At 43.2% G+C, this 19310-nt stretch overlaps 1 protein-coding gene and 1 pseudogene across 6 annotated transcripts in view; both read right to left on the bottom strand.

Moving 5' to 3' along the window:
- The window catches only part of dtnba (dystrobrevin, beta a), a 461468-nt gene that overhangs the window by 191519 nt on the left and 250639 nt on the right, over nt 1-19310 (bottom strand). The window lies entirely within an intron of this gene.
- LOC144680479 (small ribosomal subunit protein eS12 pseudogene) lies at nt 18849-19295 on the bottom strand (annotated as a pseudogene).

The raw sequence follows: 19310 nt of genomic DNA, 5'->3' as shown, positions 1-19310 counted from the left end.
CAAAGAAACTTCTCATGAAATGATAAGTTTTAGGGCACGTACAAAAATAAGGTAGAAATAAAATAACCGAAAAATATTATACATGGACTTAGTGGGTGCCATAAAAGGAAGCTGGAGTGAGATGAAAGCTTCAACTTGAATTCATGTTTGGAGGATGTTTGAATGTTTATACAGTAGAATGTTGGGATAAAAAGGAAAACCATAAATGCTAAAAAACTGAAATGAATACAGAAAACGCCACAAGTTTGCAGGTTAGTGAGCACCCGAAAGAGAAAGGCTGTTCCACATTTTAAGCATTTTAATGTTCACGTAAAACATCAGAAACTCTCGACTGCAGTCTGGTATTTACGGCATATTAGGCTTTTTATTTAATTATTTTCCTACCAATATTTTTCCCTGGCCCTGCTGAACTAGAGACTTAGCTCCATGCAAAGTTTTCTTGAACTGTAGCCAGTGCTCATATGTGAGCCTTGAAACGAGAGTCACAAGCGTACTCGATTGGGGCGGCAGGGGAGGGGGATATGAGAGATGCATCATAGCTCTGCCGATCTTGTCCTCACAAGGTGTCTCGCTGAGAGACTGATGACAATTATAGCCCAACCATTGCTTCAGCCGTTCAGCTCAGAGCAGTCATCAAACCTGGGATATTTTTGGATAGACCTAGTAACGTCAGGGATATTACAAAATTATTCATTATAAAACTATTTATTCCTGGGGTATTCTGATCACGTGGATCAGAACTTTAATAGTTGCACCCAAAATAAGATTACATTTAGATTGTGTGCTTTACCCCAGAGAATACTGCAAATAGGACAATTTTGTGGTTGTGGACTGATGGTTAGTAAAATTACATTCACACTCACTTGACATCAATCATTTAGCAGCAAAAATAATACTGCAATGTGAAAGCTCTTCATTCATATAATCACAGATATTTAAAGTGCAGCTGGAGGCCATTGGGCTAGCTGACAAAGAGCAATCCAGCCTAATCCCACTGGCTGGTTCTGGTCCATAGGCCTGTAAGGTTACTGTACTTCAAGCGTGTATCCAATTACAGCCTAGTTCAAAAATAGACAAAAGAGCAGAGAGTGACTGCCCTTGACATCAAGGCTACATTTGAGCGAGTGTGGCATCAAGGAGCCCGAGCAAAATTGGGGTCAATGGGAATCAGGGGGAAAATTGTCTGCTGGTTGGAGTCAAACTTAGCACAAAGGAGGATGGTTGTGGCTGTTGGAGATCAATCATCTTAGCTCCAGGACATCACTTCAGGAGTTGCGCAGGGTAGTGTCCTCAGTCCAACCATCTTCAGCTGCTTCGTCAGTGATCTTCCTTCCATCAAAAGGTCAGAAGTGGGGATGTTCGCTGATGATTGCACAATTTCAACACCATTCGCGACTCCTCAAGTACTGAAGCAGACCATGTCCAAATGCAGCAAGGTCTGGACAACATCCAGGCTTGGGCTGACAAGTAGAAAATAACATTCGTGTGACACAAATGTCAAGCAATGACCATCTCCAACAAGAGAGAATCTAACCATCGCCCCTTGACATTCAATGGCATTACCATCACTGAATCCCCCACTATCAATATCCTGGGGATCACCCTTGACCAGAAACTGAACTGGACCAACCATATAAATACTGTGGCTACAAGAGCAGGTCAGAGGCTAGGAATTCTGTGGCGAGTATCTCACCTCCTGACTCAATAAAGCCTGTCCACCATCTACAAGGCACAAGCCAGGAGTGTGATGGAATACTCCCCACTTGCCTGGATGAATGCAGCTCCCACAACACTCAAGAAGCTGGACACCATCCAGGATAAAGCAGCCCACTTAATTGGTACCACATCCACAAACATTCACTCCCTCCACCACCAACGCACAGTGGCAGCAGTGTGTACCATCTACAGGATGCAGAGCAGGAATTCACCAAGGCTCCTTCGACAGCACCTTCCAAACCCACAACTACTACCATCTAGAAGGACAAGGGCAGCAGACACATGGGAACACCACCACCTAGAAGTTCCCCTCGAAGTCACTCACCATCCTGACTTGGAAATATATCGCCGTTCCTTCACTGTCGCTGGGTCAAAATCCTGGAACTCCCACCCTAACAGCACTGTGGGTGTACCTACACCACATGGACTGCAGCGGTTAAAGAAGGCAGCTCACCACCACCTTCTCAAGGGCAACTAGGGATGGGCAATAAATGCTGGCCCAGCCAGTGAAGCCTATATCCCGTAAATGAATTTTAAAAAAGCAAGGGGCCTAGTACGGAGTCCTGTGGAATCCCACTGTAAATAGCCTTCCAGTCTCAAAGCACCCCAACAATCACTGCCCTTTGCTTTCTGTCTCTGAGCCCATTCTTGGATCCGACTTACCACTTTGCTTTGGATTTCAGGGGCATTTACTTTCCTGATCTGTCTGCCGTGTTGCACCTTATCAAAAGCCTTGCTAACATCCATATACAGTACATGAAATGCACGACCCTCCTTGTTCTACACCACACTGAGCTGAACTTTCCACTTCCAGATCCCGATGGCTCGGGTATTGACTGATACAGTCAGTAGATCCATCGAGAAGCTCAAAAGTTGCATTACTAATTTATCAATGCGCTAAGAGCAAATATTGCACTGATTTGAGTGTCTTATTAATTATGAAGGAGTCTTTTCTGAATAAAATCCAAGTTTGAATGATCGCAAATGAAGCTCGGGCTTTTAATGCCATCTTTGAGTGTATGCCTGTCATGAAGCTATTATTGTATATAATATTTTGGAAAATATTTTTCTTTTAAAATAGAGGTTTAGTCTGTGGGTGTGTCTTAATTGGATTAAAGCCAGCTAGTCTGGGCGCTTTGATATAAACTAGTTTTCAGATGTAAACAGAGAGGTCAAGAGTGCATTTGCATTTTTTGAACAGAGCATTCAAGAAGTGGAGTGAAAAATGACACCTATCCAGCAGCCACCAAGCAATATGTTTATTTTACTAATAAAATTGGTACGATGAAAGGGGTTTCATTGTTAAAAGGTGAAGTTCGAAGTGGCTGGTGATGCAATGACAATTTACATTCATTCAATCAGTCGTGGTAGGTATAACATCAGGGCCAGGATTTCTCAGTCGGTGTGCAGGGGCGGGACCAACACGCCGGCGTGTAACATGCGTGTAACGCATGTTGGCGTGCATCCCGACATCATCGCGCTGTCTTGCGATGTTTTGTTCGGCGGGCACGCACCAGAGTCGGCTGTGCGCCCGCCGATAATTGCTAGGCCTATTAAGGCCATTAACGAATTAATGTCAAGTTAACAGTGCCCATTGGCACTGTTGCCGGGCAGGCGAAAAGGCCAAGCGGCCTTTACATTTTTTTAGGAAACCTCATCCACGGGCGGTATGAGGTTTCCTAAAGCTTTTAATGAATGAAATGAAAAGTGTTCCTGAAAAATAAAAACATGTCCCATCTTATGTGACACAGTCACATGAGGGGACATGTTTCATGAAATTTTTATTGATTTTATTTATTATTTTCAAAAGCGATTCAGTCTCCCTGAAGCAGCTCCGTGCGTGCGCGAAACAGCGCTGGCCCTGGCTCTCCCTCCTCCTCCCCCAGCCTGCACAGGTTGCGCTGAGGGCACTACCGCTCATGCATGATGCTGGCGGGCCTTAATTGGCTCGCCCACGTAAAATGGCGGCACGGAGCTGAGCACGTTGCAGTCGGCCCTGCGACCACCCACGCCCGCTCCCGCCGAGCCCGCCCGACACGGGATAAATTCAGGCCCAGCAGTTTTTGGGTGTGCAGGGCAGAGGCAATGCGAGATCAAAAGGCAGCTGGCTCCACAGGAACCAAAGTGAAAAGAACCTCATTTTGAACTCGTAAGGTGAAAATGCTTTGGTGTCAGGTTAAGTCTATGGGTTGCTGTTGCCTTAATGGAGATTAGCTTAGCAATTTGTTAAAAGTTATGATAGTAGTAATTTGTAGCTACGTGTATATATATTTTAATCTGTGTAAATTAATAAAATGTTTCATTTAGTTTAATGTAAAACCTCAAGAACTGGTGGTCTGATTCCTCAATTTAGAGTCGCATCTCAAACATAACACTTAAAATTATAGGTTACGACAGTTGTTTAAAGTTTCTCTCCGGGATTTTTAAATAACTCAGCTTTATCAACTGCATCGATCATAACAATGCCAGTCTCTGTGGAAGAAGCTGAGCAGCAACAGTGAGACTAGAGGTCTCTGGAAATAGTTATGTAGCAACAGTGAGACTGTAGGTTCATCAGACTGGTGTCCATGGCACAGACAAGTGCCACCTCCACAATTTTCTACATTCCAGCATCAGTGACTTGTCCTACAGGAATTGAGGACATCATAAGCTGGCACCAAGAAACGAACCCAGTAAGAGGGGTAATGGTATATAGAGGCCACTTTCTTCAAACTGGAATTAAAGCACACTGGAATGCCATTGTTGTGATGCTACTCGCAGGATCTTCAATTCAGTGCAAGAATCCCAGTACAAAACCACAAAATCTGAAGCAGTTCTCGCTGTGCCAGGCTTATCCATTAGCGCATATTCAAATGCACTGCAGGACATAATATCACAATACACTCTGGTGCTGTCTTGTGCTTACCAGCCTTAATCTAACCTGACAGGTTATCAGATGATGTTCTGGTAGTTATCTATATAGTGCATGTAGCCAGATTATATTTTATTGCTCCAGTTTTTTTCAAAACCTCAGAGCAAAACAGTGCACGTGCAGATGTAAGAAGAATACTTAATGCATCAGCACATAAGCACTGGTGCTCCACATTCTACAAAGTGCATGTAATTTTGTCCAGCCAGTGTCATCAGGCAGCACCCCTAAAGCAACATTATTTAATGCCCTTCACTCACACTAATGCCTTGACCGTAAGGCAAAGGCTTTTTCACCTTCTAGCCTGAGCGAATTTCTACTGCTTCATGTTCCAAGAGTTGTTAATCCCCCTTGTATATACTAATCCAATCATGATCAAATATTATCAATTCCTCCTCAAATAGTCGTGTGTTAAGTAGTCAAGCTATGCAGCACTATAATACATTTTCAAGTCCAAATTAGGCCGTCAGCTCAAAGTGTACAGTTACAAAGTGTACGGACACTCTCTCTTGCAACCTCAATTCTCTTCACATTACATATCCAAATGACATTGTTAGAAAAATAAAGAACCAAACCCACCATTTTATCTGTAGAGTTACGAATGCTGGACTTTACAAGATGGTTATGTTTTAAAATGTATCTTTTAACACAAGGTAAAATTGAGAATTCTGAAAACACCCAGTTTGGAGACAGGCCGATGTGGTCTGGTTGCCATGGGGGTGGAGGGGTGAAACTTGAACAGGAACCTCCTGAAATCAAGTGACAGTTTTCACACCTTTCCAGAGTAATTCACAGCAAAGGGACAGCTGCTTTTGTGAGACAGAGGCAGAGCAAGACAATGCAGATACTGCTGTGTGGAAGGATAATGCAGGTACTGTTGTGTGGAAGGACAACGCAGATACTGCTGTGTGGAAGAACAACGCAGGTACGGTTGTGTGGAAGAACAACGCAGGTACTGTTGTGTGGAAGGACAATGCAGATACTGCTGTGTGGAAGGACAATGCAGATACTGCTGTGTGGAAGAACAACGCAGGTACAACTTCCATGAAGCAGGATGCTTGTAAGAATTTGTTTTCTGTTCGAAAGGAAGGAAACAGAACAGTTGGAACTTTTGGAGATTTAAGGAACAAGGGGTTAATGAGCTGGGCCTTGTCCGGAGTGGAACTTGGATCTGGAAGACTTGGACTGAGTGGAATGGCTTTTGAAGGACACTGGAAGGGAGTAAGTGATCAGCCTTCTGGAGATCCAGGTGGAAGATTGGACTTGTTCTTGTAATGCTACACGTCTGTCAGCAGTGCAGTGCACAGCGAAAGTGGTTCTAAGACATTTCTCCATTGCATCAGTTAGTTTATACGAGCGTGCCTTTTCTTTAGTTTGGAGTATTAGTTGCCTGTTTGATTTATGTTGATTTTAGTTTGTTTGCTCCAGTAGAAGTCTTAAAATGTGAAATCTTGTCCTTTGGTTATTTCCATTCGTCATTTGGAAACTCATCTCTTTCTATAAGTTACTGGTCTCTATAGGGATCATAACAGTAAATACAGGTTCTCCCTGGATTGAGAAATGTTTTTGCTCTCAGAGTCGGAAAAAGGCTCCACAAAACCCGACTCAGGAAAACATGCCCTGGAGTTCTGATTTTCGCTCTGGGATGGGGGGGCGGGGTGTGTGTGTGTGGCAGGGGCGAACATGAGCCAAACCCACCACCCCCGCGGGTATTGTAAGGGCAGAGGCGGGCTCAGTGTGGGTGGGGCAACTCAGTCGGGTTTAAAAGGTGGGGCTGCTGAGGAGTTCCTACTGAGAGGCAGGAGGTAGATGCAGCTGCTGCTTATGTCCGGAAGAGATGTCATTGAGCAGTTAGGTGAGTGCAAACTGCAATAGTTGTCCAACTGGTTCCTGCGACTGGAACAGATGGCCCATCCTGGGCTTTCCATAAGATAATATAATCATTGATGCTGCCTATTTACTTTATAATGAAGAGCTCACTTGCCAATTTAAGGTTGGAAAATCATGACTAGACACAGCGATGGAGATGGCAGCATCTCAGCACCATCAGATGCTCATGATATTCTGTCCTGACTCAGGTTACTATCATGCTTCAACATGATTCTTTGCCCTTCCACCTACCCTCCTGCCACCCAGCTCTCAGGGTGCGTCCATTCAATAGACCCTTGACCAGGACCCTCACAGCTGCACAATCGCATGGCACAACAGTGTGACTCTCAGTGGGAGCAAGCCAGTTGGATAGAATTACTGCTTGGGACAACATACTATCCAGCAGTGACAGGAACAGTGTTTGCAAAAGCTGAGGCAGTTGAGAATTCCACAGGATTAATGAGTCATAGCAGCTTCCATGGTACCAGGCACAGATGTGCAGGAAAGCCTTGGTGTGGTCACACACTACCTGCATATTCATGGAGTAGAAGAATTTTCTGATCGTGAAGGTGTCAGGTTGATGCGTTGGTGCCCTTATGGTGACATGCATGCAGGCGATAGCTCCCTGCACCTGCTAATCCTGCAAACCCTGTGGCTCTCTGTATCTGTGACACCACATCCAAATGTGCTCCCCCTACATGAACAAAGAGGGCATCAGTGACTGCCATGAAACATCCGTGTGCGGCTGACTGAGATATTCTGCAGAGTTCTCCTGCTGCGCACTCGAAAGAGCTGGCTGCATAATAATTCAGAAACATGGTGACCTTCAGAGCCACGGGCAGGGCATAAGGATCAACTTACTGTGGTTCAAGATTCTGCTGGAGCATGGCACATATGTAGGTGACCAATTCCTGGCTTACCCTGAGCAGTCTTCTGCATTACCTCTCAGTCTTATTGAGATATGACCTCCACAGTTGGTGGACCCTTACCTCAGGGTAAAACTTGGCTCTCCTCCTCCTCCTCCTCCTGCCTGTTGGGTGCTGCACTGCCTCTAACTCCTGGCCTGGTGCCCTCCCTCTGGCCTCACACCGATCACGCTCACGTTCCTCTATGGCCTGAATGCATGAAGGTATCATCTCCATTTTGCAATTTCGTTGTCACGATTTGCACTCTTCCTTTCTCTGGCAGACTCTCCTTCCTGCCACCTGGGTGCCCAAGTCACAAAGGGCAAAAATATCTGCCCTTCCAAGGCCACTGGTCCCCCCTCCAACTCCCTTCACTGTCAGCCACACACTTGTGATTTAATTTGCGGGAAGATCTGCGGCACTTGGTGAAACTTTTTGAAGCTATCCAAAGGGCACCTGACCTCTCCAAAAGGGTTCCCTATCTCTCCAAAGAACTCTGATACGTTTAGACCATCCCCTCAAAAGTGTAAAGCCCACGAGTTGCGTTTCCAAAACCTGGGTGGTAAAATTCGCGCCCAACTGAAGGTAGCTGCACTTTCATATATGCAGCTGCCTCCATGAACTGCGCGGGTCCAAAGCACGACCCAGCCCCATTTCCCCTGCCACCGAAAATGGCGGACGCCGGGTTCGGGGGTGGAACTTCCAGATTCAGGGCTCCAGCGCCATTTTGGCTTCGGCGCAAAGCACTTCCGTCACCATGAAAATTTGGCCCTGGGTGGCAAATCCCAGTAACAAGGTTTAAAGCTACAATGTCATACCTAATCTTTAAAAATACATTTACAAAGCAAGCAATCTTACTGTCCACTGTAAAAGTAAAATATGGGGAATGTTGCAGGTCCTCCATTATCTGCTGAATATATCGTCACTATAAACATCAATATCCCTTGTCACAAACAAGCATTTTCATCTTCAGATGGCAAATAACAACAGGTTTGAGATACCAGAACAGTGCGCAAAACTCTAATGTTATTTATTATTTGAAATCATCTTTAAACCTCTCACACAATATATTTGACAATGGCAGAGACCAAACAGATTTATGGGACTGACCCCATTTGGACATCTGGATGATAAACATAAGCCAGTGAATTCACAGAGAGGCGTTATCCTCTTTGTAGCGCAAAGGACATTCCACAATCAATAAGACAACAAACGTTCAAGTGAAGTGTCAAAAATCACAATTCATTTCATCAGCAGGCTGGGATGGCGAATTCAAGATGACCCAATGGTTTCTCTGTACACAAAATGTTTTAATTTTTTTCAAAATGCAGTGTTCCAGTATTTGAGAGAGATTTGACCACTTGTAGATTTTAGCAAATCAAATCTCATGACAGTAATACCAGTATAAAGTCAAGCAATGCAATCTGTATCAGGCTCTGCCAGTTAAAAACTCCAAATGAGTCCGAGATCCCATCATGTTCATTGGGTTTGGTGACTATTTTTGCAAGCGTGAGGCTTAATAACATTTTTGTTTTCCATAAAATGTATTGACCCATAAAATATATGGTATTTTAAAACAGGTTTTGAAGTATCACAGATGCCTTATGCTATTCTTAGATGGTATAGTCCCATGAATGTGTTCATAAGAAAGGTCAAGGATGAAGAAAGGCCATTATGCCCACTGAAGCTCAAATATTAAATAAACACATGGCTTTTCCAATCAGCAGAAATTATATAAGCAACTGCAACCCACAGTATATAAATTGCTAACACAGGTTTCCCTGACAGAAAGTTAACATTCATAGTTTACACCCCAATATCTTGTATTATATGATTTTCTAACCTTCAATGCCCCCAGATAATTGTTTTCTGTCTTTGGGCTGCCAGTAATTTTTGATCACTTGGAATGAGGAGTGAGATGTGGGGCAGCCCAACAACAAACTCTTGCTCACTCTGTAAATGGCCATTAAAAGGTACTAGAGTATATATCCTTCCTCAGTTATGAAATGCTTCTAACTCTCCAATTTATTTGAATGCTTTACGAATTAGTATATATTCCACTCAATCCTGATTCCATTTTTTTTTAAGTAGACCCTTGTTCTTTTTCCTGCTTTTCTTGTGTCTTTATTGATGTCCCTTGCCCCTTCTAGGACACTTCTTTCTTTCAGTCTCTCACTGCCACCTCATAGCCTGTCTCTTTCCCTTTCTCCTCTGATAGTCTTCTCACTACTTCAGTCAAAATTTCAGCTTTTATTCCAGTCATTTCAATAATTCTTCTGCCCTATCTAGTCTCAGGCTTGGACTTTCCTTACTCGTCTGCAATATTAACTCAAACTGTTCCCTATTGCTTTATTTATTGTGTCTGCAAGGAAAACTGATATTGTTTCAGATCAGGTGAAGCCATGTCATTGGATATATCCTTTTATCCTTCCAAAAAAGTCACTCTAGTATCCTAAGAATTTGCATAATTCTCTCCTGCACTAGACCTGCAGTCACATGTTGACCTTTTTAATCCTTCTCTCCTTAACCTGTACAATGTGTGTGGCAGAAAGTAATTGGGAGATACGACCACCTTTGAGGTCTTGTTTTTGAATCTAACTCCGTACACATTCTCGGCAAGATCTCAGACACACCGATATTGTTTCTAACATGGACCATGACTTTTTCCAGCTTTCACTGCCTTTCCAGACATTTTTCCACCCATTTCAATGATGGCAACATACCATTTGGGTCTTGACTATTAAAAAAAAGGTGGATCATCCCTAATTATAGAACCTCCCAGCATTACAGCTTTCCTGTTCTTGCGGTTTACCTGACTTTCATTCACTTGGGTTGTGTCCCTTGACCACACTCCTCTGAGGCACTGTTCACTGCATGCTTCCGCATGAAGTAGTGCTATTATTGAATTTCTTAGATTCGCCCATGTGCACGAAACAAATTAGAAATTGGACGAGCAGAGATCCAACATTATCGAAAGTCAGAGACTTTGTCTTAAAAGGATGACCAAACTTGCCTGTATTTGAAGAATTGAGACCATTCCATGTCAGACAGACAGTCAGAGGTGGTTGTGGTTGTTGGAGGTCAGTCATATCAGCTCCAGGACATCACTGCTGGAGTCCCTCAGGGTAGTGTCCTCGGCCCAACCATCTTCAGCTGCTTCATCAACGACCTTCCTTCCATCATAAGGTCAGAGGTGGGGATGTTCGCTGATGATTGCACAATGTTCAGCACCATTCGTGACTCCTCAGATACTAAAGCAGTCCATGTCCAAATGCAGCAAGACCTGGACAATATCCAGGCTTGGGCTGACAAGTGGCAAGTAACAGTCGCGCCACACAAGTGCCAGGCAATGACCATCTCCAACAAGAGAGAATCTAACCATCGCCCTTGATGTTCAATGGCATTACCATCACTGAGTTCCCCACTATCAACATCCTGGGGGTTACCATTGACCAGAAACTGAATTGAGCTAGCCATATAAATACTGTGGCTATAAGAGCAGGTCAGAGGCTAGGAATCGTGCGACGAGTAACTCACCTCCTGACTCCCCTCCATCCATGGGTGTGGCCTGGTCAACCCTGGGTTCAATTACATATTGATCACGTAGGACCATTCCTGGGTACCATGTTCTTGTTAATTGTAGATGCACATTCCAAATGGATGGATGTAGATGAAGTCAAGTCGCCAACGTCAAATGCAACTATGGAGAAGCTACGTCACAGTTTCAGTATACATGGTCTACATGAAACTGTCGTTTCAGATAATGGCACCGCTTTCACCAGCACAGAGTTTCAGAAATTTATGGATCTGAATGAAATCCGTCAAATTAAAACAGCCCCTTACCATCCCCTCATCAAATGGCCTAGCCTAGAAGGCAGTACAAACTTTTAAGTCTGCTATGTAAAAGCTATCGGGAGGCACTCTGGAATCTTGACTTTCCCGGTTTCTTTTCACTTATCGTCAATGCCGATTACAGGTTCAACACGGTCGGAGCTATTAATGAAACGCCATCTGCGTACACGCCTACATCTCGTGTTTACAAATTTAGAGGGGAAGGTGGTGCAGAACCAGAGTAATCTGAAGTTTAACCATGACATACACTGTAAAGCTCACACTTTCAGTATAGGTGACACGAGATACATATGGAATTTCAGCAATGGACCCTGTTGGCCTCCTGGAGCCAATATCTCAGAGACTGGTCCACTATCTTACCAAGTACAAGTGGGAGATAGAACACTCCGAAAGCATGTAGATCATATACGTGCCAGAGAGACATTCCAACAATCAACTGATCCACCTGTAATTAACGTCGAACCGTCAATTCCTGAGGTGTCTGACCGACCTAGAATAGACATGCCAAATGTCTCTGAAGAGTTGTCAAATCCTGAACTGCCACGTTCTGATGATGTGTCTCATACTGCAGTTCCAGATCCTGTCGATCCCGTTCAGGAACCTCCAGTGGTAGAGCTACACCGCTCTCGCCGTATAAGAAGAGCACCTTAGAGACTTGATTTATAATCACCTGAAATTGTATATTTGTTTGCTGGATTGTTCAAATGTTTTCCTGAACTTAGAAATTGTAAAAAAGCTAAAGGGGGAGGAAATGTAGTAACGGGGGGTATAGTCCCTCCTTTCTATCAATTGGGGGGGGTCACATGATGTACAACGGAGGTTCCGACCAGTGAGCTTTAAGCGTAGGCAATCGGGGCTGGGGGGGGGAAGCTTCCTGACGAGAGTCCTGGTCGAGCGTGAAAGCACCTGTAAATCCCTCTGTAATAAAGTTTAGCTGTTTCTTGACGAAACCTGTCTACTCCTTCCTCATCGCCAATTGTAATGGCGCAGCGGAGCATTATCTGACCTTGCTCACTTTGCTGGATTCTACAGCATTTCAAACAAGCAACCTCTGCTAAAGTACAACGACACCAAATGATCTCTCTATTCATCATCCAAGAATGAGACAAATTTATATGTACCTGTAAGTTACGTGATCACATTCAAACTACCAGAAGATGGCTTGCTTCAACTAAATGACCGCCAACTGGGATCAGTGATACCGCTCTTGTCTTCAATTCAACTAATTCTGGTTTCAATCCCTGCTACCGGCTTGGCCCATAATCCAGGCTGATGCTTGATTGTAGGAAAAGAGGAGGAAAGAGTCTTATTTCTACGGCCTGTACCCCCTTTTGCAACGTCAGGATGTCCTAAAGAACTTTGCAACCAATGAAGTCCTTTCAAAGTACGGTAACTGCTGCAATTAATGTAGGAACAGGGCAGCCAATTTATGCACAGCAAATACTAGACGAACAATAATTGGCATTTATATAGCATCTTTAATATAGAAAAATGTCCCAAAAAAGGCGCTTCACTGGAGCACTATCAATCAAAATTTGACACTGAGTATTAGGATAAGTGACCAAAAACTTGGTCGAAGACCAGTTTTTAAGGAGCACCAGAAGGAAGGAGGGAGAGGTAGAGACGGAGAGGTAGAGACAGAGAGGTTTAGGGCATCCCAGTGCTTAGGTGGTGAATAGAGATCTTTTGGTGTCGTTGTATTTTAGCAGATGTTGCTCGTTTGGGATGCTGTCAAATAAGGTTGCAAAAAAGTATCTTAGGGCCTAGACAACTAAAGGCCCAGCAATTAATGGGGGACCAGTATAAATCAAGAATGCACAAATGGCCAGAGTTGAAGTGCAGGGATGTTTGAGGCTTGTAAGGCTGGAGAAGGTTATAGAAATAGGGAGGGACCAGGTTAAGGAGGGATTTGAACATAAAAGTGAGCATCTTAAAATCGAGGTATTGGTAGACTGAGAACTAATGTAGGTTAGCGAGCACAAGGGTGATGGGTGTGAGTAACGATATGTGCCACAGAGTTTAGGGAAGCTCAAGTTTATGGAGGGTGCAAGGTTGGAGACCAGCAAAGTGAGCATTGGAATAGTTGAGATGAGAGATGATATCGGCATGTATGATGTTTTCAGGAAATGATCAGGGGCAGAAATAGGCAATGTTGTGGAGGTGCAAGCAGGCAATCTTGCTGGCAAGGATCTGGGTCAGAAGCTCATCCTAAAGACAAATAGGCTGCCAGGAAGACAAATGGTCTGGTTCAGCTTTAGACAGTGGCCAGGGAGAGTGCTGGAGTTGGTGCTATAGTGAATACAGTCTGTGGTATGCATTTGCCAATATTTAATTGGAGGACATTTCTGCTCACACAATCCAATATGGCAAATCAGAAACAATGAATGGTCTTGAATAAAGATATGATGGGTTCCAAAAAGGTGTTTTAAATGCAAAGCCGCAGTTGCCAAAAATGATGAAAAGAGTGTGATTACAACGCTACTGTATTCATCAAAACTTTGCATTGTATTGAAAAGAAATAGAATTCTTTCACCTATTTCACAGAACGTAGTTTTAAGTCCTGGAATCACTTTTAAACACATTGCTTTCATGATTAATAATTCCAGAGCTAGCAAGGCCCTTCTTTCTCAGAGCCTTGGACTTCATGCAAGAAAATGTTTGACATCTGACAGGCAGTCCCTTCCCAATCTTAAGGCTCAAATAACACCCTCTACCAGTCTTTCCTACCTGTTTAATCAATATGAGCCTCATCAGGGTTTCTCTAACCTTTCTTTTCATGGGCCTCTAAATTTTCAAATGTATTATCCCACATGTTGTTCCTGCTCAGGTTGAAATCCAGAATCAATGCACAATTTCCTACTCTAAGTCATTTTTCCCCCTGACCTCAAATTGCACTTTTTCAGACATTAACTTTTTAAAGATTTTGCATCAAATAATCACTATTTCCCGATTGATTTTTTTTTTGCTGTTTCAGAGATTGGCTCTATACCTGGGGTTTAAAATGTTAGAACAAAAAATCCCTGTTGCTTTTCTCTGAATTGCAATACACTTTGAAGGTAGGGTAACCCAAACTGTGCACAGTGTTCCAAATATTGCCTCATCACAGAATAATTCAAATCAAATAAAATTACCCTCAAATGCACCCTAGTACTTTACGAATGCTGAATAAAGTTATAAATATGACTACTTATAACTGAAAAGTGTGTTAATAATGGGCTTGCCTGAAGAGAATTTGGCCCATATTAACTGACTAAGCGAAATAAATCTACCTGAAATAGCAGTATCAACAATTAGTTAAATACATTGGAGATGGCATCTGGAAAATCCTTGATCTTACATTTTTGTTTATTGTATTTTATACATTGACCTGGAGATGTCATGATTTGTACAATAGGGCTGTCCAGTGATTTTGCTGTCTACTGCGATTATTAAATCATGATGAAATCTAAGGCTGAAGATAATTGTGTTATGAGATCGAGATAGCAAATACAAGGAGTTTGAATTAACTTGACTGAACTTAGGCATGTAGTCAGCAAGGCAAGGCAGTTACCACATGCAAGAGACAAGCCAGGATGTCATGTCTGATCTCAGATATGGTATAAATTTGGATTGATATGTTTCTGGCAACTGCACAAGTCTTTGCTGTTCATTTAATCATCCCAAATTTGAAAGTATACTCTGACTATTTATTCATAGGGAATCTACTTTAATGCTGGATGTATTATAATAGCTAAAACAAAAGGGCAGACAGGCTTATACAACAACTTGCATTTATATTGTGCCTATCATGTAATAAAACAGGTCAAAGCACTTAACGTGAGCATAATCAGATAAACATAGGCAAGTTATATTCGTAAGTTATGATGCACTGGTAGGAACTAAAATAACTGTTATTGTAATGTATGACAGTGTACAGTTGCCAATGTGTTTTGTATCATAACAGCAAGAACCATTGCACAAAGATTCAACTGTGTGAAAGGCATCACTGAAATGCTCTTTTTTTACAGTAACTTATTTTCAATGATCCACCTAGATACAACTTTACACCATCCAGTGTACACATTTTTTAGGTTTCCTTTTAAATGTCTTACAATTAATCATATTTAGATCCACCTTCCATTTTTTGTTTACTTATTTTGCCCAACTTCTGTCAAACTTCTGTTCAACACACGTTAAATTTCTTATAAGCAGTGGGTGAAGGAAGAGACCAACGTCAGTCTTCACTCAGTTTGACATTGATTCTGAAAGTGAGACATTAAAAATGGATAACAACTTACCCTACAATGCTCCACCAGTGTCTCTTTTGAACCAATAAACAAAATATAAATGAAGTAACTAATTAACAGAGCAGTGTCACAAAAAAAACAAAAGTTTTAAAGGAAACACATTGAATTAAAATGTTATTTCCGGGTGATGATGGGTATTGGCCCCTGTGGTGCCCACCAGTCGCGGAAGGCTTCTAACGTACAGGTGGGCACTGCGTGCTCCCTCCCAAGGGCACCGAGGCACAAATGTCACCATGGAAGAGAGGCAGACAGTCGGGCCGAACAACCCCCTCAGCTGCCCACTGCCGCCTCGACTCTTACCTTCCTCCGGCACCCCTCCCTCTCCGTGATCCGAGGGTTGACAAATCAAAAGCGCCCTCAAAACAAAGCTAACAAAGCAAATGCCATAACTTGTGCAAATTTCAGAAGTCTCTCCAAGACAACTCCCTGAGGCTCCTCAAAACCCCCCCAGGCAGCCTCCAGGGAGCTGCTTCTGCTGGTTTTAAATGCCAGGGACCTGACACTCACCACACTCCTGCCCCTCTGCCAGCGCATCGCCAACGTCCGGGCGTGTTTCACGCTGGCCGGCCCTTAATTGGCCAGCCAGCGTGAAGTGGCGTTCGGGGTCTGATTGGACCATCTCCAACAAGAGAGAACCTAACCATCGCCCTTTGATGTTCAATGGCATTACCATCACTGAATCCCCCCCACTATCAACATCCTGGGGGTTACCATTGACCAGAGACTGAACTGGACAAGCCACATAAACACTGTGGCTACAAAAGCAGGTCAGAGGCTAGGAATAATGCGACAAGTAACTTGCCTTCTAACTCCCCAAAGCCTGTCCACCATCTACAAGGCACAAGTCAGGAGTGTGATGGAATACTCCCCACTTGCCTGGGTGAGTGCAGCTCCCACAACACTCAAGAAGCTTGACACCATCAAGGACAAAGCAGCCTGCTTGATTGGCACCACATCCACAAACATTCACTCTCTCCACCACCGACGCACAGTAGCAGCAGTGTGTACCATCTACTTGGAACACACCAGGGCTCCTTCAGACAGTAACTGCCAAACCCACGACCACTACCACCTAGAAGGACAAGGGCAGCAGATAGATGGGAACACCACCATCTGGAAGATCCCCTCCCAAGTCACTTACCACCCTGACTTCGAAATATATCGCCGTTCCTTCGCTGTCGCTGGGTCAAAACCCTGGAACTCCCTCCCTAACAGCACTGTGGGTGTACCTACACCACAGGGACTGCAGCGGTTCAAGAAGGCAGCTCACCACCACCTTCTCTAGGGCAATTAGGGATGGGCAATAAATGCTGGCCCAGCCAGTGAAGCCCACATCCCGTGAATGAATTAAAAAAAAATTGTATAGTGATTGCCATTCATTCTAAAAATAAAAGAGAAAATGTAATGGTATATATATGTAGCAGAGTGTTTAATAATACATAATTATGGGATAAATGAATCCAAAATTTGAATTACATTTTTGAGACGATCTCAACTAAATGCCACGATGTTGCTTTGGCGCTGTGACCAGCTGTCACATTACGCTGCGTCAGTCATGAGGTTCAGTGAGACCCCATTCTTTTTAATTCCCTTAATCACGCAGAATGGAAACTATAAATTAAGCACATTTCTGGTAAAATGTTGTTTAAAACTGTGTGTTATCAAAATACAGTGTTAATCTGTCTGGATAAATGTGGGGACTAAAACAAATTATGCACATTCCAGGCTCCAAACTGGCACGAGTTGAAAAGATCTGACTCTCTGTTGTACTGTTAGAATGTTACTGTACACATGCCACCTGAAATTCAGGAAATCCATATCCTATCATTATTTTAATGACTTACTTAAAACAATTCCATTTTTTAATACTAACTAGGGCAACTATAAGGCTAAATTATTATTGGGGATTGGCATTTACTCATGAAGGTCTTTTATTTTTTTAATTTAAAATATTTCCTTAAGTCAATCCTCAGATGTAGATTCAGCATTCTAAACATCCATTTGAGAAATGGTTCTCCCATAGATATGCTGTGCAAATATCAGGAAGAGGGGTTAGTATAGCTCTTCAGCATGCCTACTCCACAGAATGGAGCTTGAATTCGATAGTCTCATATTGGGTTGGTTTTTCTCTCTCTCTCTCTCTAAAAAAAATCAATCATCTTTGCCATTTTCAAAAGAAAAGTTAATGCTTTAAAAAACTTCATCAGTGGAATTAGATGTTGATATTTCCACATGCCCCATAATTGTTTCATAATATACTCCATAAATACTCATTATGTTTTGTCTCCATCTGATTGAAAGGTTACATTTTCTTTGTGACATCTGTAATGAATGTGTATGATTTGAGTAATACAGATGCAGCATTGAATTGCTTGCTTCTATTAACTAATCACAAGGCAGTTTAAAGATGGCTGAGAATGCTGTGCATATAGGCCTATCCACTGCACACAGGCATCCCGACAAGCAACATCCATCAGTTCACATTTTACATTCAACTGAAAATATTCTCCAGTGAAAAAAATCAGAATAAAATGCAACAGGAATGCTTCCCAAACTGCAAACGTATTCTAGTGAAATACTAAAAATAAGAGAGTGGAGCTTTGGCAGCGAGCGTAAGGAAGTGCAAAAGGAATGGCGCGATAATAATTCTGGTGAGGAATTTGTTGGATTTCTACAGACCTCGGAATAAATGATATCAACGGGCTTGCAGAGTTGCCTGTGTCCAGTTCACAATGTTCGACTAACAGCTCTTTCAACACAGATACAATCAGGGGAAGTGAATGAAAGCTTAATAACTGAAAAATGATGGTTCAATGACTAAATGCTCATTGTGATGTGGCACTGAACCATTTCAATCAGGAAGGTTCCAGATTTGATGCCTGTTCTAAGTTGAGCTACTAGTCAGCAGGCACAGTGGTCGGAATTACTCCAGTTAGTTTCAGTTGCCTCGTGCTTCATAAGAAGAAAAAAGAAATCAGTAACCCTGCACGGAAGCGTAAATGTGGAAGAACTGGTCAACCACCATTGCTGAATCCCACATGATCAACATCCTGGGGGTCACCGTTGACCAAAAACCTTACTGAACCAGCCATATAAATACTGTGGCTACAAGAGCAGGTCAGAGGCTGGGAATTCTGCAGTGAGTAGCTCACCTCCTGACTCCCCAAAGCCCGTCCACCATCTACAAGGCACAAGTCAGGAGTGTGATGGAATACTCTCCACTTAATTGAATGAGTGCAGCTTCAGCAACACTCACGAAGCTCAACACCATCCAGTATTTTTTTTTGTTTTTGTTTTCATTTATGAAACATATCACTTTCCTCTGAAATAGCTGTCAATGACATCCTTGGCTTGTGAGTCTTTGCCATAAACCTTGACAACAACACAACTGCAGCCTACGAAGTCTTGTGACGTTTCCCTTCTTGGTCTATTTTGCACAGGCCTACCCATTCACCATGTTGTCATCAACCTGAATCAGGTTGATATGATGCTCAGCACACAGTGCCTCAACCAACTTAACATACTGTGCCTCATCACAATTGCCTGCCAGGACACACAAGTGAGCCTGTCGCTTGTCCAGCACCTTGACAGCTTCCCCGAGGCCACAGCACAAGCTATTGTGGATGTGTGCACTTCCTGAAGTACAGCGTTAACATCCACGACACCGCCTGCAGTTATGCATTCCTCGGCCATTGCGCTGCTGCTTGTCCCAGGAAAGGGCAGTTTCCTGCCCGAGCGGATCCAGGGACAAGATGGCGGAGAGAGTATAATGCA

Source organism: Cetorhinus maximus, chromosome 5 (assembly GCF_964194155.1).
Source record: "Cetorhinus maximus chromosome 5, sCetMax3.hap1.1, whole genome shotgun sequence".
Classification (NCBI taxonomy): domain Eukaryota; kingdom Metazoa; phylum Chordata; class Chondrichthyes; order Lamniformes; family Cetorhinidae; genus Cetorhinus; species Cetorhinus maximus.
The sequence above is the reverse complement of the archived record's forward strand: the minus strand, read 5'-3'. Positions and strand labels throughout refer to the sequence as shown.